Source organism: Poecilia latipinna, unplaced genomic scaffold (genome assembly GCF_001443285.1).
Source record: "Poecilia latipinna isolate Pla-1442-1.1 unplaced genomic scaffold, P_latipinna-1.0 Scaffold121, whole genome shotgun sequence".
Classification (NCBI taxonomy): Eukaryota; Metazoa; Chordata; class Actinopteri; order Cyprinodontiformes; family Poeciliidae; genus Poecilia; species Poecilia latipinna.
This window is the reverse complement of record NW_015112737.1, coordinates 49320-73707: the sequence shown is the minus strand read 5'-3', so window position 1 is coordinate 73707 and position 24388 is coordinate 49320. Positions and strand designations below refer to the sequence as shown.

The following is a 24388-nucleotide window of genomic DNA, read 5'->3' as shown; positions in this document are numbered from 1 at the left end:
CTGTGGTAGATTAGCTACCGCTAAGCTAAGCTAACAAAGTAGGGTTAGATGAGCTAATTTAAACACCTGCTCCACTGATGATCTGTCAGTGGTGTGTTGATCATTTTTTATTTTGTAACTGAACCAAAAAACAACAAATTCCACAGCATATCTACATGTAAAGGTTATCAAAACTAGCATACCTGACCTACTTCCATCTTCCTGGCTAATGTTTGTGTTAATAAAACTTTCCTGACCTCATTATCTGGTTGTAAGGTTGACAATCAGTAGCAAAGCACTTCATCCCTTTTCTTTAATACAGCAGGCGTCCATTTAAGATTTAGTGCGTATAATGAGAACTTAGCTAACACCAATGGTAGTCATCATCAACTAGCAGCTTTTTGCTCTCCAGCAGGAAGACGCGTGACGTCAGGCTGAAACGGGTTCATATGAAAGAAAGGTTCCTTTTAACACCCGGGGCTAGAAGACTGTCAGATTCAGAAAAAGCATGTGAGACTCCATGACCAACCCAAAGTGATGAAAATCTGCTCCACTTTCATCCACAGCCTGAACGAAAGCCACCCCACTTCCTGGAGTCCAGAACTAAACTTTTCCAGGCAGCATAAAGGTGTGTGATCGCTGGGTACCTGAACAAGTCCCCTGGTCTCCTTTCTTTAAAACCTGAAGCGCCTCTCTGCAGAGCTGACTTTGCCATCTGGCTTTGTTCCATATTTAAAGAGAAGCCACTTTGCTTGGAAGCTACAGTTTCATTCCAGTTCATGGGTTCTCAGAGAAACTCAGATATTTACTCTCCATTTGACTCTAAACTGCAAACATTCATTGTTACAAGTTGGACAGGAAAACCTTTTGAAGGTCAGCATGTTACATCGAACTGATCCAGGAAAAAAAAAAAGAAAAACAAACTGAACTATTCAACAATCTGCTAGCCTTGATTGCATTCTCCAACGGCTCAAACATCCATTCCCCAACTTTTTCCTTTTTTTTTTTGTTTTCACCTTCTTTCCACCTTACCCTGAGGCAGTTGCTGAGTTTGGTAGAAAGAAGGACAGACAAGCATTTTGCCAGGAGCACAGAATCGCTAGATTTAAGTCTGTAACTGCTCGACTCCTCTAGAGAATGACAATCACAAGGAAACAAAGACGGCGTGATGGTTTGACTGACAGCCTTTTATGTCTGTTCACTACAAGGTCAGATGTACCCCAAATAGAAAATGCATGTGAGTGATCCTGAGTTTCTTCAAAGGATGTCCTTCGTTCGGCTTGAATGTTGTATGTTTTGTTAAAATGGAGAGTGTGACTTATGAGTGGCAGCGAGGAGAACCAATCTAAAGTGTCGACATCAAACAAGAAGCCAAGCGGCATCAGAGTCCAATAATCTAAATATAATTTCGTGACTTCCACGACGTCAACTTCAACCTTGTCTCATAAATGTCATAAGGAGGGAATGTTCCGAGGTTAATTTCATCATATTATCAAGAGAATAAGGCAATTACCAACAAATGACAAAAAAGGGCAATTGAGAAGCAATTCTGCGGATAACTGACCGCGATATGTCCTCTCGGCAGGTGGCTATTCATAATACAGCAGGTGATTCATATGAATTATTTCCTACCTGTCATTCACTTTGCTCTGCAGCCAGAGTAATTGTAGTCCTGGAGATCTCACTTTGGCACCTACAGCGGGAGTCTTGGCTGACCTTCCTGGGTGATTCTTTCCAAGCAATTATCTGCAGACATTTTGGGAAAGAAAAGAGCGTAAATATTCCATAAGGAACCGCAAAACAAATATTCTTCAATACAACAGGCTTGTAAAAGCAGCAGGAAGCCAAACATGGTTATAGTTGGGACTATTGGGGGGGAAAGGAGGTTAGAATCCCCCCTGTAAAGACAACAGGTGATGAAGGGAGAAGATTTTGAAATATTCCATTTTACCAACAATAAATTATCCACAGAGGACTATAAAACTGACATAACTGGTTCTAAACTTTACCGCTAATCAACATTTAATTACTTTTGACCATAAATTGAAGCTTCAAGTTGAAAACCAACATTAATATTCATGCTAAAAGGTCAAGCAGCAACAAATGGGACACTGGACTTTCTGCAGGTCTGCTGCGGTTTGGTGCCGACGGTTTGTTGCTTTATAGGTCATGTTGATAAATTAAAAGAAGCTCAATAATTTCCATTTCTATGATTTATCGTTTTTCTTGTTCTACTAAACACTGGATGACTAAAGTCTTCTTTTTTTGTTTCAACTACCCCTTTGTTTACAAAGACTTCATAATTCATTTTATTTCTCGTTTGTTGTTTTATTTAGTTTGGTTATTAAAAATGTCTTCCAGTTCCATGTTAAATCTTCCTGCAATATTGTGTCATTACCATCGTATTACTTTAAAATTGTCTCAAAACGACAATATTATCATTTATCACAATGACTTCTGGGATAATTTATTGTCCAGCAAAGGTCTACACGTGGCTCCAGAATACTTTGTTGGTGACACCTCAATACAAACGCTAATTGGGGAATAAATTAGATTTATTTTACATAAATTCAAGCAAAATGCAGAAGAAGAAAGACTATGAGGCACAACTGAAACCATGTGTGCCTGTACAATTTGTCCCTTCAATGTCTGCTAACTAATTTGAAGAAACATTTTGCTTTATGACATGTTGTACTACAGAGCCAGGGTTATTCGTTTTGTAAAATATCACCTAACAGCCAATTACTTGTGGCACTAACTTCCACACGCTGCTTCCACCTGATAAAATTGTGCAGTTCCTCTGGCATTATACTTCTCGTTATCCCCGGGCCCCCAAGAAGCGCATGAACACATCAATCTGCTTTTATTCTGAGTGTTGCTGTTCCTCGTTCTGGTATTTCCCCGCATATGCTTATTCAATATCCAGGCGATAAAAACCAGCAAGACCTCAATTTGCCTTGGAACGTTTAATCTCCAAAAGAAAACACGTCCACACAAAGCAGCGAGAAGCTAAGTAACGGCACAGGGTCATTTGGCGCCAATGAAGTATTGGTAAAAATGGGTTTCCATGGAGACTAATATGCTCTCTGTTGAAGACAGAGTGGCGTTTGGGTAGGACTGGAGGGAGCTGTGGGGCATGAAGATAAGTTTGCACAAAGAGACACGATGTCAACACACCTGTAATTAACATGTACAGTTAAACTCACAGCGAGCTGCGTAGGGAATATTTCAATAAAAGCACTCTTTGAACTAAAACAAGGAACAAATTCAACATGGAAACATCAGAAGGTGGACTGATGTTTGAGAAATAACCAACAAACATTTGTTCATAAAATTAAAGCTTCCTGCATTGTTTGCCTTTTTCACACTAAAACATGTTAAGTGTTATGATGGCATGGTGCACCACCCTTATTAAAAACCCACTTTCCTTCTGTTTTGGATTCTAAGGGAGCTGGTTTATAGCTAATTTTACAGAAAAAAAGCCCCAGGATTGTTCATTGGCTCTGCCCAGTAAAACCAAGCACCTGCTGTTTTGCATAATTTAAAAATTTAAAGAGCTCATAAAGAGATTTTTTGTTTCTTTTTTTTTCCTTTACTGCCGTATTTAAGTTTTGGCCATGCAAAAGTTTTCAATGTTACACAGCCCCTAGTTCCTACTAAAGGATTTTATTCCCCTCCACAGAACACAGGCCTCCTGAACAGCCTCATACATCTTGTTTCTAGTTTTTTAATAGTCGCCATGTCACTAACAATTAAACAACTCTGAATTATAGCTGGGACAAGAAAAATACTGAAGACTGATGAATGATTAGAGGCTTCCAAAAGTGTTCACACCTCTTAATTTTGGATTTCAGGGAAGCAGATGAATGAATTTTGAAAAATATTTAAAACAATAAACTTGAACAGTGTGGCATGCCTTTATATTTAGCCTCATCTAGCACACAACTCAGACAACTATTAATGTGAAAAAACTGCTGAAAACCAAAGTGAGTAAACCTCTAAGTGACTGTCTAAAATGACTGTTACATGGTGTCACTTGTGAACAGGGAGAAAAAAAATAATTATATATATATATATATATATATATAGATAGATAGATAGATAGATAGTAGCATGGCAGAGGTTACACTGAGCACAATGCTAATTAATCTGTCATAATTTTCACAGCAGAGTCAGGATTTACACCACAAAACATGATTCTACATATGAAATTTGGATGTTGTTGCCCTTTAATCCAGCATTTCTGAATCCTGACCTCCCACACTGCATATTCTGCATGTTTCTCCTCTCCAGCAGACCTGATTCAAATGAATGGATCATTATCAGACTTCTGCAGAGCCTGATTAAAAGCCCAAGAGATGACCCATTTATTTGTATTAGGTGTGTTGAAGCAGGAAAACATGTAAAACATGCAGAGCAGGAGGGGGCTCAAGGACCACGGAGCACAAAACATTGCACTAATTAAAAGCTGAGGGATGGGACTTAAATTCAAGTTTTTGTGGTAAACAGTGAAACACAAAATTATGTTGGTGCCCAAATATTTTTACAGTTCACAAAAATTGAATACGACACTCACTTCCTGTGCATATTATATTATGCAAAGAGCCTGGCAGTAACTCATACCACGGTCTTCCTGGAGGCTAGTGACTAGCATGCCTGAGCTTATTTTCTTTAGATAAGACTTACATTTTTAAAACTTACACGACACAAATTATATGCACTGACATTTGCTTCTTTGACAGAATTTACTGTAATCCAAAATGACAAGCATGAATATTAATATATACAAAATAGCATTGTAAAGCTGACGACTTATTTGTGAGGGATAGTACCTCATAGCCAACCTTTGTTTCAGAGTGGCAGAAATGGGCTTTTATAGGTTTCCACATTAACACAATGTACAAAAACATATTCTACACCGTTTAACAAGATAAGCATGCCTGTCATAGACAAAAATTAACCATTTTAGTCTCGACATGCCCACACCGCGCAGTCTGACTGTCTAGAACCGAAAGGTGACGTTACAAAATGGCCGCTACCAGTTAACATAGATTTAGCTAACCAATTTCAAATCAAGGCGCCCTAAACTTTTCATTAGCCAAATAAATTTGGCAAAAAAACACACTGTGACAATTTAAAAATATTTTCTTAGCATACATTCCGACAGACATGGAATACGTATTTGAAATGAACGAAAATATACGTAATATAATGCCGCAACAATCTTACTCTCATGCAGTTAGCATTGGTGAAGCAACAGAACAGAAGCGAGCGGTGCATTTCCGGTTTTTCAAAATAAAATACAAAAACGATAACATTGAAAGGGAAATGAAGCACTACAATGCAATCTTGCATTGTAGTGCAAAATGTGCTAACCGAGTTAGCCTCTGTGTTAGTTATTTTCTCTTATTTACTGCTAGATAGCAAAACGACTTTTTCTTTTATTCTACATTGTAGTTATTTGGTCATTCTTGCACATACCAAACACAAGACATAATTAGCTGTTTTTGTAAGGGAATTCAATGAATGTTGTGTATATGGAATTAGAACAATGTATAATTCTATGTGCAGATGTATTTGATAAATATTTTTCATGATTGGTTTCATCATTTCACTTTTTTTTAAATGAATTTAAAAAAAAGTATTTTTAAATTCATTCAAAATAATTTCAAACTCTTCTTTTTTAATTACTAAGTATTTATTCTGAGCTGATCATGTCAGGATATCCATGCTACTTATTTATCTTGATAAATTGTTCTTAGAACAACAAAAATTATCAATAATTCAGTATTTTTCAGTACTTTTTGTGGAAAATTAAGACTCATGAAGTCAACAGATTACTGGGATTTAAAACGAGAGGGAAAAAATACAATAAATTACATGTAACAATGCGAAGTATAATACAAAGTAGGACTCACTATACAAACTGCAGAGAGATTAGGAGTTGCAACTTTAAATTGCTGTACTTGTTTGATGCATACCCCTAAAAAACAAAATAAATAAAACTTTACAATGGAGACTGACCCATATATTCATGGCAGATGTTTTCTTGAGTAAGATTAATTAGGAGGAGTCTGTTGAAATTAGAAAATCTCAAAGTCTGCAGAACTTTTTCACATTAAAGTTTAAAAAAAAAACTTTTTTGGGTTAACAGACTGCAACACTGCTGTTTAAAGTAAGTCAGTGTTGAACCAGGACAGATGAAAAAGGCTGAATATGGATCAACAACTATTCTATTCTAATATTTGAAAGTGTTATTGTCTGTCAGTAATTGTGATATTCTTTCTTAAAATCCTATTTAAACCTATATCTGAGTTTAGGGGTGTTGAACCTTACCATTTAGATTCTAAAAACCCTGCACAGCTGCCAGAGAAACGGACACAAAGCCATTAAGTGCTGCTTAGAGGTGACCTTTAATTTGAAAAGCTGATGGAGGGATTTGGAAAGCTGTGAAATAGTCAGCATCAATGTTTCAGAAATGTATTTATGCGGCTGGACCTGTAGGTCAACAGGGTTTCAAGAGCAACAGGAATGATTGTAAGGAAAACAGATGCTGCACACACCAATAAATGACGAAGCATGCTCTGTGGAAAAACTCCCAGTGAGCCAACAAAACCACTGTCATTGGTTACAAGGTTAGACACCTCCGTGCTCCTGAGGAAAGTATTGATGTGATCGGGTTGGGATTTTTGCTTATCACTTCGATATCAAGTCACCTTGTTCTTTTATTTATTTTTTCCTCTAATCAAATGTCAACAGCATTGCTATCTAACCCTGATATGAAGCCAATTAAACCCTCGTCTCAATCCAGCTGGCTGTGGTCTGCATCCTAATGTGTCGTCACTTCAGCTGTTAGTGTCTCCAAGGATCGTGTCAACAGCTGAATAAGCTCCAAAAACAACAACAACAACAACGACATAACACCCAGAGATGAAAATATGAGCAGGCAGGGAGGTTTAGCGGTGAACCTGGCGGAGGTTTAGTGCCGAGAGCCTCTGTTTTATCGCAGGGTTGAAGGGAGAGGTTGAAGCTATTGACACACAGAGGTACGGCTAAGCCACTCCACATCCCAATCGATCACAGGTCCACTCCACTACAAGTGGCATTCCCCTTCTACAGAGACTTTCCCGCCTGCCTGCGCTGGCTTTCAGAAGCCGGACACCTGGCTGGGTTCTGGTCCAACAGGAGCTTCAGTGACAGTGCTGCGCAGCCCTTTCGGTCCTCCTTTGTTCCTCGATCAAAACTCAGTTTGAGAATGTTTTGTTGCTCGGTGTTTGGCTGCTGCAGAAGCAGGAAACAGATGGCTGGCTATTTATGGACGGTGCTGCAGAATCCAGCTCAAATGAAATGTTCTTTCAAAGGAATTCTGGCTTTTTTTAACGCCTGCTCAGGGAACTTCATAAAGCTTTGGACCGAGAACCTGTAAATGGCCCGTGACAATGAGATTATAAAAGATAGGCTTTAAAGTATTTGACATTATCAGACTGAATTTTAATGCCTCCCTCTCTACCTTCTTTAACTCCTGCTAATCTCTCCCAGGAGGACACCTATTAACCTGGACCAACGCTCTGCCCCTCTGGAAGACCAACCTCGTCTTCATCACTCAATCAACCCATAATTTCCCTGCAAAAATAAAATCTTAACAGTATTTTTGTCTACTTTCATGTTCAAATATCTTAGTAGCCTTGAAATAAGCCAAAACTGCCTTTCAAGTAACTTTTCTCCAGGACGAAGGAGCTTGTTTGAAATGGGACGTTTTATGCTAAATTCACATTTTTGTACATCCGTTTGGGTTTCTGCTGCATTTAAAAACAGTCAAAGTGCTTCAAATAAAACAAAAACCAAAACACTCAGTGGGTTTTTGGCAATAAGTTAATATGTTCAGGTGTCCGGAAAATAACGGCTTCAAAAACCTTCAGAATGTAACGTCATAAATCAGCAGGCACTGCCCTTCACCTAGTAACCCCAGCAAAGCCCAGTCAGTTACCTAGCAACCAGAATGGAACTCTGCCCGTTACTTAGCAACCCAAACCGAGCTCCAGCATGTTTGGTAAGCTGCTTTTACTGATGCATGCACTGCACAATGGCTGCTGGAAAAGACAAGTGTTTTGTTGTCGACTTTCCATCCAGAAACCACTTGCTGTATTCTTGTTAGTTGCACAGGAGGCTCTACCAATGCTTTTCAAAGATGTAAGAGTGTATAATTGCGTCAGTCATTTTCATGTGTGAGTGTAAAGGCTAAGTTGGTGACGGAAGCCGTAAAAATGTGATGAACATGTTTTGAATAAACCATAGACCTATAAAATTCTGTTCAAGGAAGCATAATAGTTATTAATTTTTTTTTTTAAAAAAAGGTGCTAGTTCTACTAGCAGGTTATTTTCCTTTATGCCTGACATTTTTCCCATGTTGTAAGTGAAATAATCTGCGGGTGGAAATAATATTTTATCAATATTTAGAAATTATTGACTCAAAACAAGCTTCCATCTCTTGCTGAAAAGTTACTAGTAAGTTAGTTTTGTCGAATATCACTAGAAACTAGACCAAAAATACTTGGTAAGATTTTGTGTTTTTGCAGTGCACCAAATGACCTCACAGGAAACACGGCAGATATTTGCTGCATTGTAAGCAAACATTAAATACATGCGGATCTGCCCAGAGTTAATAAGGCTCCTTTAAACACTGAGGATGGTTACCATGGAGCCATGTTTATGGAGAGGACCTGAATAAACTGGGCTGTTTATGCTGCTGGATGTAAATAAAAATCAGGCCACGACGATAAGCCGTTCATGACATCCCGTCTGGCAGGAGGTGACAGTTTGAAATTACATTAATCCTTATCTATTCATTATGAAATTTGAGCGTCCGCATGTAGGTGCGGCAACGCCTTATCGCTGCGAGGAGCCTCAACTGAATTCAAATTGATTTCTATCTTTGTGGAATCTATTGCAAATTCCTCTCATGGCCGGCGACGCAGAAGGCAGTGACTGCTGCTCACAGGTCAAGTCAGATTAATCTCAGGCTATCTGATCAGCCCATCCCAGAGCTGCCGCTATGTGGGAGAAATATAGCACATTTTAGATTACAGCACTCCCTCTAAAAGCCTTTAGCTGTAGCGCATGTCTTTCAATAGTTTGGAACAGAGCATTCATTTCATCTCTGGGCTCTTCTTTTAAAGGCTATCCCACTAGGTGCTATCACTAGGAGGTTCAAGGGCAAAATAAATCAGCGATGACACATCACATCGTTGTTATGTAGGGCGCAGAGGTCTCCTGTCTGCAGGTGGAAAAAAAGCTCAGGTTGAGAGAACACCTTTGTGTCTGGATCACATTAACAGCCTGACTCATTACATTAATAGCTGTGGCAGCACAACATGAATAATGCCGTTCCTTCTGTGAAGGGGTTGCAAAGCGGCCTGACAGCGGAAAAAGCAGCAGGCCGTGATTAATCAGAAATCCATAAATGACACAAACGCGTATGTATGGCTGAGAGGGGCGACGGCGGGGTTACTCCAGAAAACCAGCAACTGTAAACACAGGGCAAGAAAAAGAAAACTTTTAGGTTACCATCTACCACTTCAGTTCGTCAACAGTTCCTGCTGGACAGGTTGAGATCTGGACTTTGACTGGACCATTCTGATGTAGATCTCCTGCTGTGTTTAGAACAGTGATCTCAAACTGCATTACTAGAGGGATAAAATCCTGCAACTTTTAGATCCCACACCTGAACTAAATGGTGAAACTGCACTTCAAAAACACAAAATCTTATTTCTGGTCTAGTTTCCAGTGCAAATTTCTTCAAATAAGACAAAACTAACTTACAAGTAACTTTTTTAGCAAGTTATAGGAGCTTATTTTCAGTTCTTGCTCCACTGGCAGATTATTTCTCTTATGGTAAAAATGTCTTGTAAGTGAAATAATGGAGCAAGAACGTTTTCATCAATATTAAGGAATAAATCATTTAAAATCATCTCCTCTATCTTGCATGTCGCTCTGAATATCTGCTGCTCAGATATTCAGCTGTTAGCATGACAGTCATCAGACTCTCTTCTAGCAAACGTCTTCGGTCAGAGGCCTCTTCAGATTCGCTGCAAGACAAACTGCTACCACGACGTCTAGGGAAAAATTTAATTACAGCACAATTTAACGTCCCTTTCAAACAATCTGTTTTTCTTTTTGATATAAGATGCTTGTGCTGAGCGTCACGGCCCAACTTCTCTGCTTTGGTTTCATCCGACTAAAGAATATTGATCCAGAGTTCTTGCGGTTCGTTCAGATCCATCTTTACCCAAGTTGCACCAGTTTATGTGGAAAAAAGTGTTTTAGAAACTGATAAGGAGGTAATTTGCATTATATCTCATATCAGTGATGGGCGTACTTTTCTTTCCATAACTAAACAAAAAGAAAAAGTTCCAATAAAAAGTTCTACAAGGGACTTTCTGCCAAATTTGCTTTCAAAGCAAAAATGACAGCAATAATCTTCAGAAAGCGTCGGGGCTTCAGTCGCCGTCCTGCCTCCTTCCTTTATTGTTATGAATCACAGGAGAGCATGTGGCCGCTTCTCCCAGATCAGCACAACGTGGAAATTCTCCAAAAGCCCGGTCTCTCTCTAACCTCGCCCACCTCCCAAGCACTTTCCACCTTCCCCAGCACCGGGGGATCCGTCACAAATCAAGACTGCAAGGTCAATAAAAGCAAACCATGCCAGACTCCCTGACTGACACATCAAAAGTTGCAACAGCGGTGCTAAACGCGCTGCCTTCTCTCCCATCCGACCAATTTAGCAGCGTCCGAGGGGAGCCCGCTAATCCATGGCTCTGAAAGAGCGCCTAATCAACCTCTGATTAAGAGCGAGCACGTCAAGGTGTCCAGCAGCATCCCCGCCGCCCTCACCTGCACCCTGAAGCCAGTCACAACAAGGAAATTGGATTTATTTGTCCTCGCAGCCTTCCATCCCCCATGCTTCCTCTCAGATGCCTCAAGTCTCCTTGGTCTTGTTTTGGGCCCTTCATTCATTACACACTTGCCAATAGCAAATGCAGAGCAAACATTTAATTCTAACATCTTTCTTCCCTTTCACTCCCCCTCTCTTCCCTTTTGTCTTCTTTTTTTTGGTGGTTGTTGTTACGAGTGTCCCCCGGGCGTCTGGGAATGAATTAAACATCAGTAGGCTGGTAGGAAGGGCACAGCTTCCCCTGAAACGATTGAATGCAGAGTGCTGTTTGAGGAGAGAGAAACAGTGGAGGTGACAGGGGAGGCTTTGCTCAGCACGAGGACGTGGAACCATCAGGGAACCACTCTGACCTCTAACATCAAACCACCTTCATGCATAGTCAGTTTTTACCCTCAAGTCTCTCCAAGTAATTGGGATATCCCGAACTAATGAACAATGTGGAGGATGTTTATCTTCTGAGTTAGGGAACAATCTACTGCACTTAAACTTGAGGGAGATTTGTCAACTTCGTTTTTAAACACACAGATATGAGTTGGAGCACATAAAGCCTTATAAAGCGTTATATAACACCTTCGACATTAGGTTGCAGAGGCTATGATGCAGCACTGCAGGTAAAAAAATGGCATCTGCACTTCTCAAAGTCCTTTAAAAGACTCCTGCACACACAGAGTTAGCAGTTCTGTGGAAACCTTATAAGCAGCTAATATCCGACCTGGAATAGAGACAAAAGTTATCAAAACAACTTTATTAGCTAATACCATGTCAAAACAGCAGCTGCCTTTTGCTGCAAATTTTTCTCCTAAAACTGGTCAAAACATTGGGTTCACGTGTCTGCTGCCTCAGCCTGACTTGATGTCTAGTTATAGTTATATATGTCGATACAGTGAGTAACAGTCACATTTAACATCATAGATTAGCGCAAATATTGCAACAATTTCCCACAAATATTTCTAAATTAACGCCACAAAATCTGATTTTGGATAATAAAAAAACACAAAAACAATCACAAAATCCCAGAGGGATTTAAACAGCTTAGAGGGTTTTATCAATACATTCTGGCACAACCAACACTTAGATTTTTGATAACTAGCCCAAAATGACGCTGAGTTTGACAGAAAGCACAACGTAGCGATGAGAAGTGACGCCAAGTGGCTCGTTGTCGGGACGCGGCGCTTCAGGAAGACGTACAGAACCGTCTCTGATGCGTTTTATGAAGTTGTCCCACATTGCTGGTGATTGATTATCATTCTTGAAAGAGGATGCTCAGTTAGGCAGGCAAAAACTGGCCAAAACAAAACCAATATAATCCATCTGCTGTCAGCACAAAAACTACGTTTTAATTAATATAAGCTTGGATGTATGTTTATTCATTTTCCTGCTGGCACACGCAGACAGAAGCAGCGCTGCAGACGTTCAGCTGTTATTTCATTTTTTTCTTTTGGTCTTGTATAATCAGAGGGTTGAGCGTGGCACCTTTAAAGATCCTGCAGGCGAGTTATGAAGCATTTCAAGGTGAAATATCAGACTTTTTTCACCCCGCAAGTTGATTATCCCGGAGAAATGAGTCTCATATTTCAAGGTAGAGTTCAGCGAACTGTGGTCATGTGATTAATACCCTTCTCCAAGTCTTTGTCAGAGACCTAATGCTTGGATTTTGGTTTACAACATCAGAAACATGGTGTGTGTGCGTGTGTATGGTCAAAACAAGAACAAAAAGTCAAAGGCTTTTCTAGAGCGAGAACAGACTTGGTAGGAGTGTGGGTTAAAAAGGGAGCATCCATCTCCTCAGTCCAACTCCTCTGTCAGATATCGCTGCTATTTCTGAGCGACTTTCATCAACAAAGTACTGTTCTCGTCCAAGGCAACACCCACACAAACACACAGCTGAGGTTGTGTAATCTCGTTTGCATTACACATAAGAGACGACTCTTCCACTTCTTTGGCACTTAGCAACAAGAAAACAAAGGCTGCTGCTGCAGGTGCTGCCCAGAAGAAACCAATCTCTGCAACATGATGCAGTTCTGCTGTTTCTGAACGCTGCAACATGAGCCGCAGGTTGAAATTCTACCGAAAAGGCAAACGCTTCACCGAGAAGGCAGCTGCAGCCTTGGCACACCCACACAGAAAGGGGAAAATAGTTTAATTAGACACAAATATTAGCTCCACCTGAGCTGGATTACAGGGTTGGTTCATCTCAACCTCCAGAACAGGCAGGCTAATTATTTCATAACATTCCAATTGTTTTATGCAAGAGCGTCAATTCCTCCAAATCTGTTTTTTTACCCATATCCCACATGGACCTCCTGCAGCGCAACGCCTCCATCTCTCTGCTGCAGGCAGAAGCCAAACAGGACTGGCATTGGTTTTGTCCACTATCAACATAAACGCTAAATCTTAAATCCAAAGATTTAAAAGGCATGCAGTGCTTTGCTACTAATTGTCAAAACTATGATAACTAGATAACAAGGTCAAGAAAAAGTTTTAAAGAAAACAATAACACACAGTCAATATCTGACTTTTTCACGACCCAATCTGGGGATTTCCCGATCAAGTTTTATTGCCACTAATTCCAAATCAATGGTTGTCGATCTTAACTTATTGGCCAACACCAAGTCTCGATCAATCAAAAATACATAAAAAATGTCTTCCTTCCAGTTCTCTCCAATTAATAAAGATTAAAACAAAAGTGATGAAAACATGTCAAAAAGATCCAAACTTTGACATGTTGACTCTCGTTCAGTCGACAAACTGGGATCAGCTCCAGTCATGATGAAGTTGTCACTAAAACAGATCTAAAACTGCCAAATAATTTCAGTTAGTCCAAGTTAAAAAGCAGGAACTTGACGCTAAATAACCCAGGAACAGACTGAAGGCTCCACAGGTTGTGCAGCCGAAGCCTGGACTGTGTGAATGTGTAAGTTAATAAGCTGATCAATACCGCTGCCGCATCGTTACAGCACCAGTGGATCTCAGCATAATTACATCTGGGCTTTTTGTTCAATTAAGTGTGCAGCTGGGGGATGCGGGTGAGTTTTGGCCTCATTTCTGAAGCAATCTTGGCCATTTTAAATGACCTTTGTACCGAGCAAATATACAGAGAGCAATCAGTCATAACACTGTGACCATGTAATGACAGAACAAACATTTACAGCTCATTATTTTAGGCTGTTTCTATTTCTGCTGCCTTCTCAAGCCAAAAAATATATATTTAACAAGAAAAAAAAGGATCAACTCAGAGACAAAGTGTCCAAACATTTGATTTGCACTCAAACTATCTATAACTAACATTATATTTAGCTGTAATCTTCATTTTTACTGAAGATTTAAGGTTGATTTAAAGATCTTACGTCCAGCTAAAGGACAGAAGTTTAATATTTATTACTTTTTGATTTACTGTCACATAAATTAAACAAATATTACAGATTTTATTTGTTTAAAATGAAGTAATTTAATACTTCCAAGCAACGATGGGAACCTAAAATAATGGAAATTGTCTGAAGTATTTTTTGACAGTTCTTGATCTAAATAGCTAAAACAGAAGATTGTTTGTATAAGTTCATCTGAAGAATGTGATGCTACTTCCAGCTGTTTACTTTACCTGTTTACATTTTGATCAAGTGAGACAGAAAACCACCTTTACTGACTGAAGGTCTTTAAATTATGAAAGCAAAAAGCATCAAAACAAAAGAAAAAGTGTGTTTTTATCTGGCAGAGGTTAAATAAAAAGATTCAGGAACAAAGAGGAAGAAGAAGTGAAAATGATCCATTTTAAACCATCTTGGACTTAAATTTAAGAATGCAACTTTTTAAATTAAAACAATTCTCATCTCAGTTCTTTAAGTTAAAATAACTGTGGTATATATGCATTAAAAAAAATAAGTTATGTCAACGTAAACTTGTGCATTGCTTCTGTTAAGATTACAATTTTTGCAATTATATTTAGTCGAAAATACCAGACAATGCAGCGTTGCTCTTTTCTTCCACATCATTTCTGTACTTTGGTTTTTAAATGTTTCTCCTTAAAATGATTCCAATTTGCCTTCCTGCTACTGACAGATAACAGTGACATGTGTGATCATTTAAATAAAATTGGCCATTTATTTTTTAAATATTTAAAGAGTAATTTCATAATTCAACAACATAATTAAGAGGGAAAATGTAATTAAAATTTGAATCATACAAATATATATATTTTTTTAAGTACAAGTTGAAATAACTTCTTAATTAATTTCTAATGTGCATGTCAGGTTTTTTGTTTTCTTCTGTCTCTTTATGGTTTAACTTTTCAGTCGTTCGATTCTGACCTAAATATTTATTGATAAAGAAATATGTCTAATTAGAATCTGAATAAAAGCGTCTTGTATTTCTACTGTTATAAAGAGGGTGATGGCTGTATGAATGATTCCTAATGAAAATTTAAATAAACAGATGACCCGTCTGCACCTCGGTTGTGCGGTTGGGTCGGGTCAGAACCAGGTGGGTGTTTTACACCTCAGGGTTAAATTGCACCACGTTTCTCAACTTTTAAGCCTCCTCGCAGCGTTTGGTAAATAATTGGGCAAAGTTCAGAATCACGCTGCGTCTCAGAGACACTTTGCAGAATTAAACCACGCTCCGAATCAGGAGGAACAATCCATGGAGTTTAATTAGAGAAGGCCTCAGATCCCTCTGTCCTGCAGGCTTTAAGAGTGTGCACATTATTTAAATTCAGGAAAAGCACTTTGCAGCTTGGTCTGCAGCGGTTCAGCACGGCATCACCTCCCACTGCTCAGCCTTCGCTGCTCGTCTCTGCTTTGTATCAATTTGTTTTTTTGCATGTCAAGTCGAAAGGAGGATGTCAGTGGAGACAGCTTGCTTGTCTCACACACACAGCTCAGATAGCTGCGATTTATAACAGCATTCAGAGCGACAGACTTCACTTATCTCAGACCAGCTCCTCTGCTCCTGCCCTTTCACTCCACCAATGAGAATGAAGGTTGCAGGTTGGGTTATTTTGTCAAAAGCAGAGGAACCATTACAAATCTACACAATCCATCCTTCTGTAGGGCACGGAGCCGCTCCCCTGGCGCCGCGCTGCTGCAGACCTGACTCTCCTCAAAGCTGCCAGTCCATCTTTTTCACGCCGGGGAACCTCACGGGGGGGGTTGTTATCACAAAGGGCCAATTTGTTATCCTGGTTTCACTCCATCACAGGAGGCATTATTTGGGACTTTTATCTATCAAGAAAAAGCCCTTAATGTGAGCTGGAAAGTGCGTACTCAGTCATTATGCCACAGAAGCTATTGACTTTGTCTTTTAGCGATGGAAGCTGAATAAACCCGAGCAATTTCTGCAGCAACAGAAAACCGGCAACGGCAGGGACGGAAACTACCTTGAATCTCCCAACGTGGAAATGGAAACACCAAACCTGACACCAGAAAACGTCAACAAGATGAAAAAACATTAAAAAAGATGAAAGAATTTGAGTCCTTTCACACATTAATCTAGAATCTGTACAGCACGATGAATATTGCTGGACGATAAATTGCCCCAGAAGTTATTGCGATAAATGATAATATTGTTGTTTTCAGACCATTTCTAAGTAGCACCAATGACATAAAAATGCAGGCACACAGTCTCAAAGCTCAATAAACTTTAAATTCTAGTGAACATTTAACACTGCAATGCACTAGAAAACATTTTAAATATCCAAAATAAATAAACAAAACAACAGAAATAACATAAATGAATTATGAAATCTCTGGTAACAAATTTATCCTTTAAAGCACCAAACTGAAAACTTTCTCATCCAGTTTTTGGTAGAAAGAGAGAAAAATGATAAATTGTGCTATACGGCTTAGCTAAAAAAACAGCGTACACTCCGTCCTATACCCATCATATTCAAATTAACATGCCACAAATCTTCAAGGGCTCATTAAATTAGAGCTATTTCATGGAATTTTGAGGAATAAATTGTTTATTTTCTCACCTAAAAGGGAATTGCATATTTGCATATTTAATGGAGTTAAAATATTGGATAAAAATGAGATTCTGAGATTAATCTTCAGAATATTCAATCGAGTAATTGATCACTATAATAATCGATAGTCGTTACTCTCACAGGACGTCTAACAGGCTTGGAGTTTTTCCAAACGAGAATTTCCAAAAGTTGACAAGATATGCAGCTCTGATACTTCTGCTCAAAGAGACAGAGTAAAATCATTCAAATACACCAAGAAAACCTTTTGAAATGATAAATTGGAGTAAAATCCAGGCATTTTAACATTTTCTCCTGGACCACCAACTACTCTGCAACAGCACACCTGCAGGATGGCCAATACTTCATAAACCTGAGAGCAAAGCCATGATTTATCGCGTTCACTTATGACTGGAGACGCTGGGATGATCGATCGGTTTATCCTCCAACATGAAGTTGTGTGTAAATAAATCAGGTAGGGAAAAAAGATAATTACTACCTTGGCAGTTTGGAGGGAAGATATTTTCTGGAAGCCAACCTTCCTGCAACGACCTTGTGCCCCTCCAGTCTCCATGGCTATGCACTTTGACCATCATCATCATCATCATCACCATCATCGCACTCGACTGACCTGCCTTTGTGAAGCTTCCTCATCTGTCTAAGAGCCCATTAACAGCTGCACTGAGATGTTTCCATGCATTCATCATGGCCCAAACTGGACTTCATTCAATCGGAGAAGAACCTAAACAACGTCAGCGTTGACCTTTGCTTCCAAGGTTCAACAACCAATCACTGAGTGTGATTGGGTCCATAAAAGCTTCGGTCCGCCGTCACCGTCCACCTCGAACCAGTTTTCTGTCACGTGGATGGAATCAAAGCTGAACCGGATTCTGAGCAAAATGGAGAAAACAAAACACCTCAAGAGTTTCTAACCAGCTGAGAGGAAATTCTGTTCTCTGACTGTAACTGCTTACCTTGCAGGATTCAAGGCTCAGTTCCAGGTCCACAATAGCTTATCCTTTAAATGATTCTACTTTCTGGCTTTTTTTGTCCTTTTCTGTTATTTTCTACCACATCTATGCCACAGACATCCAACTGTAGCTTTTAAATCAGACCAGAGGGACAGTTGTCTAGAATCAATGATTGGCTCTCCAATAACTTTCTGGTAACTTTAATTACTAATAAGACCTTTGCTTCCAAGATTCAACAACTTGACTTTAGATGAAGGTGATTGATTAGAGTGATCTGAAACGATCAATGAGTGATCAAGGCTTTGGTCTACCACAGGATCTACTGGGAGACCACAATCACCAAAACAGACCAAGAGCTGAAGTTCAACGTTTCTTGGTCTGATGATCGAGACGTTTGACCACAATGGCATCAAGTGTGATTGGAGGGACCAAGGCGAGTCTGTCAGACTTAAAAACAATGTTTAAAAATTCAGCTCCTTTCAATACAAAACATAAAGTAACAAAAACTGCAGGTCTGTGTCAGGTAAATGTTTGGTTAAACATGTTTGTTCTTCATTCAGTGAAGTTACTCACAGAGGGCAGAGCATCCAGAAAATTTACTCAAGTAAGAGAACCGGTCCTTCATAATAACATTACTCTAGTAAGAGTAGAAAGCACAATGTCGTAAAAATACTCCTAAAAGTAACAGTTTTCCCAAAAGGTTACTCAAGTAAATGTGAAAACAGACACCAGATCCATTTCTGTGGTTCTCTAAACCTCAGAAACCACAGAAATACAAGTCCATGACGACTTGTGCTTAAATTATCTCTTATCAATCAAACCTTATCAGTTTTTATTTCTCCAAGGCCAAATTACATAAATGTGAAAAGATGTTAAATATAATTTACAAACTGAATCCAGAGAAAACTATATTTTAGTTTATTAATAGCTAGTTTTATGTATATCTGCCACATGTGGCCCTTTGAGGACATTGATGATTTAAATGTGGCACAAAATAAAAATGATTTTGACACACTGGATATAAATCATAGCAGGCTCAGTTTATTTACATCCATGTCCAAGTTTAGTGGGTAAAAACATCTGATGGAAACTTTAAATGTTGTGGAAAGCGCTGATTAACCTCATGTGTAGCAGACATGAGGAAAAACATTCGATTAGAAATAAAAGATTCTCTCAATGAAAATATTTCCCCTCCCTCCCCTAAATGAAACCCGTTGGTGTTCACAGCTGGGATACTGCAGCATTTTCCTCTGAAACGTCTATTTGCCTTCCTGACATCCCGGAGCCGGTCCCAGTCCGGCCCAATCACCTGTCACCGTCCTAAAACGGGCCGCTGCCCCCTCGTCCCCCCCTTCACTACTCATCATTACACCACAAGCTGTCAAATTAAAAACTTTCAGGCTGCGTGAATGCCTCCTCGGAACTTTCCCTTTTTCCCAGCAACATATTGCAGAGATAATTGAGGATATTAGCAGCCAGACTGTTACCAAGAGATGAAAGGCGAGGAGGGAGCGGTGACAGCTCCTCTCGCTTGTGGCGGTAACGAGGGACTGTCAAAAGTCTCTCTGTGTTTATCTCGGATCATCTAGGGGGATTTAAAACCCTTACCTTCACAATTCCATTCTTTATGGCGCGTCCTTTATCCACAGTGATTTACGGGGCTAAAGCCCTGCGCCGTGTGATGAATGAGGACTCTTCACAAGGTGTCAGGGCCAGGCAGGGGTGGGCGCCGCCGACACCCCCTCCCACCCGCCACCACTTCATCTTTCCTTTGGCTTTCTCCTCTCATCCTTCCCTCCATCCCCGTCTTCAAATTGGACTGATTAGATGCTGACTTATTAAGTGGATTTGTCAGAAATTGTGAGTTGGCAGAAATAGATTTTTTCACCATGACAGTTGGATGGGATGTGATTTAAAGAGACGGCAAAAAAAAGGGACAGATCCTTCTGCAGGAGCCGAGAAACAACTCCAAGTTTTTAGGAATCTGATGGTCAACATTTTCTAATTAGGATTTTACACTGCAAAAACAAAATCTTACGGCGTTTTAATCTAGTTTCTTGTGCACTTGAAATTATATCAAGGCTAACATACAAGTAACTTTTCAGATTTGTAAATATTAAAAGTTTTATGATGAATTTGTGCTAGCTGAAGCAATCAGAACTATAGTGTTTGTCTCTCTTTTATTCCAGCCTCAGTAAAACGACAGAAGGGGAAACCAAAGCTACACTGCAAAAACACAAAACCTCACCAAGTTTGTCTGATCTACTTTCTAGAGCAGTTAACTTGAAATCAGACAAAACTGACTTACAAGTAACTTTTCAGAAACATATAGGAGCTTAATTTAACTCAGTTCCAGTTCAGATTAGTGAAGTAACCTGCAAATGGAAAAAGTTTTGTCTTATTTTAAATGAACTGTGATAATTGCACTAGAAAGCAGGAATATTTAAAGGTAAAAACCTACAATTTTCAATATTATTAAAAATAAAAGTTGCAATGTTTGAAATAGGAAACCCTAAACTGCAATGTCATCAACAAGAATGTTTTTTTCTTCTTATATTTAACCAATTCATTATTGGCAGTAAAAGACAAAACTGGCAGAATGGAGTAAAAACAGCTTCTTTTCCAGATCTGGAATGAAACAAAATCACTGTTCAGGGTAAAAATAAAAAGTTTTGGCACATCACCAACAGCCTCCAAGTCTCTAAAAAGTATACCTGCCCTAGAAACATAAATAAGTTGTACAACATTAAACGTGGCAGTCCTCCAGGGTCGCTGTCCTACCAGGCGTAATCACTCTAATTATTGATTCAGGTGTGTTAAAGCAGAGCAGCTTCTTCAAGGGGCCCCTGAGGGCCTGATTTACTGTAAAATCATCATGGCTCACATGTGACTCGTTTTAAAAACTTTTCTTCTTATTAGATATATAAAGGGAGTCTCATAGAAGTTGGTGCAGCGATAAAGGACCAAAACTCTGATTTAATTAACCCCGTCTCCTTCACACTCATACCTGCCATGTGTGTGTGAGTGTGTGTGTGTGAGTGTGTGTCCCAGTGAAAACCACCAACACTCCAGAACCCAGTTTACAATCCCAGACCCTCGTCAGCGCTGCTAACATGTTGCTGCAGCTGCTGGACCTGATTGGAGGCAGAGCTTCAGATTCTGCTGCTCGTTAGCAGCTAGCCGCTGCAACTGCGGCTCTGTGGAGCCGACACAAGCTAAGCTGCTAACCTGCCACAGATTTTTTTACTACTTTCTGCAGCACAGTTCATTAACACAACTGACACAGTTAGCAGAGGCAGGCTGGAACAATGCCCCCCCTCCCTGTCGCTGACTTGCAGGGGAAGGAGTTGTGCTCATTTTTACAAATTAAGCCCAACGCTTATGACAAACTCCCTTGTCTTTCCATCTCATTAAAAAGTAAGGGGCTTCACCTGGTGGCACAAGCAGGTAATACAGAAAAGTCTGTGGCTGCAGAGGAATCCTGCAGGAGGCATCTGCTGCTAAATGTCACCAAGCTGACTGGAGGAAACCCAAAGGAACAACAGCTTATTAGGGCCGCTGTCGGTGGAAAAAAGGAGCACATTTTGCCAAAAAAAAACAAAAAAACTCTGAAATCTGAAATTTTCTAGAAAAATAACTCTGGGTAATTTCTGAGCTCAAAGTTGAAAATTTGCAAGAGAAAATCTGAAGTTTTGAGATTAATTTCAGAAATTTTCTAGAAAACATGAACATTTTTGAGCTGAAAAAGTTGTAAATTTGCAAGAGAAAAGTCAGAAGTTTTTTTTATATTAATCTCAGAAAATGTGTTAGAAAAATCTTGGAAATTTCAGAGCTTGAAAAGTTAAAAATGTTTGAGGGAAAAAAACAACTTGTTTTAACATAATCTCAGAAATTGCACATTTCTGAGCTCAGGCAAAAAAAAGAGATCACAATGAAATTCTCTAAGATCAAAAGTAATAAATCTGAATGAAAAAAAAATCTAATTTTGAGATTAATCTCAAATTGTCTAGAAAAAACTTGGACATTTCTGAGCTCAAATTTCTGAGAAAACCCCCCTGAAATTTGTAGATTGAGCTCAGAAATAAAACAAATAAGATTAATCTTATTTAGCTATGAGCTAAAAAGGGTCCTACAGAAAAAAACCTCAGAAATTTAACTTGTAAATGTTTGAAGTTCTCCATCCTTTAATGGATCTTTGCCATCGTCAAAATGTCTGATTTATTGCTGGATTATTATTATCTGTAAAATTTAATGAAATGAATAACATCCAATGTGCTCAATCATTTGATTAATAACTGGAAACAATAAAAACATTATCAGCTGTCTCAAATAAATATCGACCAATCATGAACATTTCTAAAATTTAAAGCCGGCCAATCAGAGAAGGACTGAAACTGATAATTATGTTAACGAGATGCATTTATATTCAAACTGCTGACCTGACAATAACATGACTGCAGTCCATAAGTGGAAGTGACTTCTTGCTTTAAATAAACGGCCTTTTCTTGTGATTTTTGGCCGTTTCAGAACTTCTCCTCTTATCTGCAGAATGTAAGTTTTTGTTGGATGATCTGCAGTGTCCTGTAGTTTTACTTGACTGCAGCTGTGGCTCATTTCAGCGCCTCGCCTGTATTAATTTCATGGTCCAGAGAATCTGACAACCACCAGGCTGCTGGGAAAATCACGTGATTCAGCGAAAAAACTCATGATTCAATTATGGTTATTTGCCATTGAGGGGCGCGGTAATTAACTCGATCCCGCCACCCCAGCAATTGATTTTCAACCGGGTCATCAGGATGCAAGTAACCAGCACATAATCACCCTCCGTCTTGGTTTCTGCAGGAACGGCGACTAGTCAAAGGCTCACAAACACAATTAAAATGATTCATAAAACAACCCTGCGCAGTGATTTCAGCAAACATTTAAACAGAAACTTTTCACAATGAGTCGGGCTGCATTAGCATTTTCAGTTCATACATTTTCATTTGTTTTAGGGCAGCTGTCAGGCTGATTGTAGAAACTGTGTCAGATTGTGATGGGCTGAGTGAGGGTGGGGGATCTGAAAGCCTTTTCTGTTGGGAGGAAGAAAAAGTGCCTTCCTGACACAAAGTGAAGTGTCATTTTATTGACATTGTTATGCTGACAACACGTTAAGATTTGTTTTAAGAGTTCAGAAATCCAGTCTAAGATCCTCCGGGAGTCGGCTCGTGACTTTGCATAAATATCACGTAATTAGCATTCAAGGGCGAGAGCAGATTCTTGCTGACAAGCCATGGCTCAATCATTTTAAAAACAGCAGGCCCTTTGTGTTTGTGCTGCTGCGAGTTTGGCAGGTTAGTCCATTAAGCAGAGCTGGGCTATGAATGAGGGGAGCGTACAATACGGCACAAACACAATGAAACACATTATGGCGTGGCGGGGAGAAGCCGCGCGTCAAGGTTACTTTAGCTTCACGTTTCCATCAGTTCTGCTTCCCGTCAGAATTTGATTTTACCTCCAGTTCTCTTTTAGATTCCCTTATTTAAATTAGCGTCTACCTTCGGCTTGGTTTCAATTTGGAGACAAAATGGTAATCATCAGCCGCACGGGGGAATCTCGTTTAGCATTCACTCGCGCGTTTCTTAAGGTAGATTATTTCACATAATCGAATGAGCGGCCCTGATGCACAAAGTTGCCTCTCTGTTCTTTTTGCACCACTTGCAGCTTTACTGAAGCATGATGTTCCAGTCTGCTGGCTAGCAACACGCGCTAGCTCCACTATTGTTAGCCGGCTAGCCGACACGTCGCTGTACCTTCAGACTTTGTTGCTTTTTTGTCCTTAAACTTTTCTTCTGTTTGGAGACATAAAGAATCAACACAAGTCCTCACTCTCCCATATTGATCTCTGCAGAGGAGAACAAAGAATAATAGAAACAGACATTAGAAGCATTCAGAAGTGGCTTGACATTGCAGGCTGCTAATGAATCAGAATGTAATTGTTCAGCCGTCTCAAGGGCACCTGTTAGGTGATTTTCTGGTTTTGTTGAGAGCGCTATCTGCCTTGCTGAGGAGAAACATTCAGTCTGCTCGCTTTCTTTCCTTTGTTTGAATTCCAGAGCAATTTTCTGCCACTTAATAGATGTCTGGGCTTAAAAAGTAATTATGTTTGTCTTTAGGACGTGAAAACAAAAAAAAAAACGAACAAATTGCTGCTCGAAAATATTTGTCCTTAAATGAAACAAATCACAGAAATGGACATTTCTGACAGGTTTGAGTCTCGGCCTGGGACTGGAACGATTAATCGGATGAACTGACTATTGAAATAATCATCAAATAATTTAGTAATCGACTAATCGTTACCTAGAGTATTCAGACCCTTAGAACTTCAAAGGAATCAATGTTGGGACAAAACATTTATCAATTTTCTAAAAATGAAGGGAACCTTCACCTTTTAGCAACAGCTTAGGGTCAAAACGATTAATCAGATTAATCAATTATTGAAATAACCATCAACTAATTTGGTAATCAATTAATCGTTAACTGGAGTAAACA

General features: G+C 39.4%; 1 protein-coding gene across 6 annotated transcripts in view; it reads right to left on the bottom strand.

Annotated features, from left to right (window-relative positions):
• Positions 1–24388, bottom strand: part of LOC106944974 (RNA binding protein fox-1 homolog 1-like) — a 515796-nt gene that overhangs the window by 453262 nt on the left and 38146 nt on the right. For 3 of the 6 annotated variants that reach the window (XM_015028336.1, XM_015028332.1, XM_015028337.1), the window contains exon 2: positions 1612–1725. The gene's annotated coding sequence lies outside the window, so the exon portion shown is untranslated. Of the gene's footprint in view, positions 1–1611; positions 1726–5208; positions 5270–17517; positions 17608–23649; positions 23742–24388 lie in introns of those variants that run through there. The other 3 variants (XM_015028333.1, XM_015028335.1, XM_015028334.1) reach the window with 3 other exon arrangements.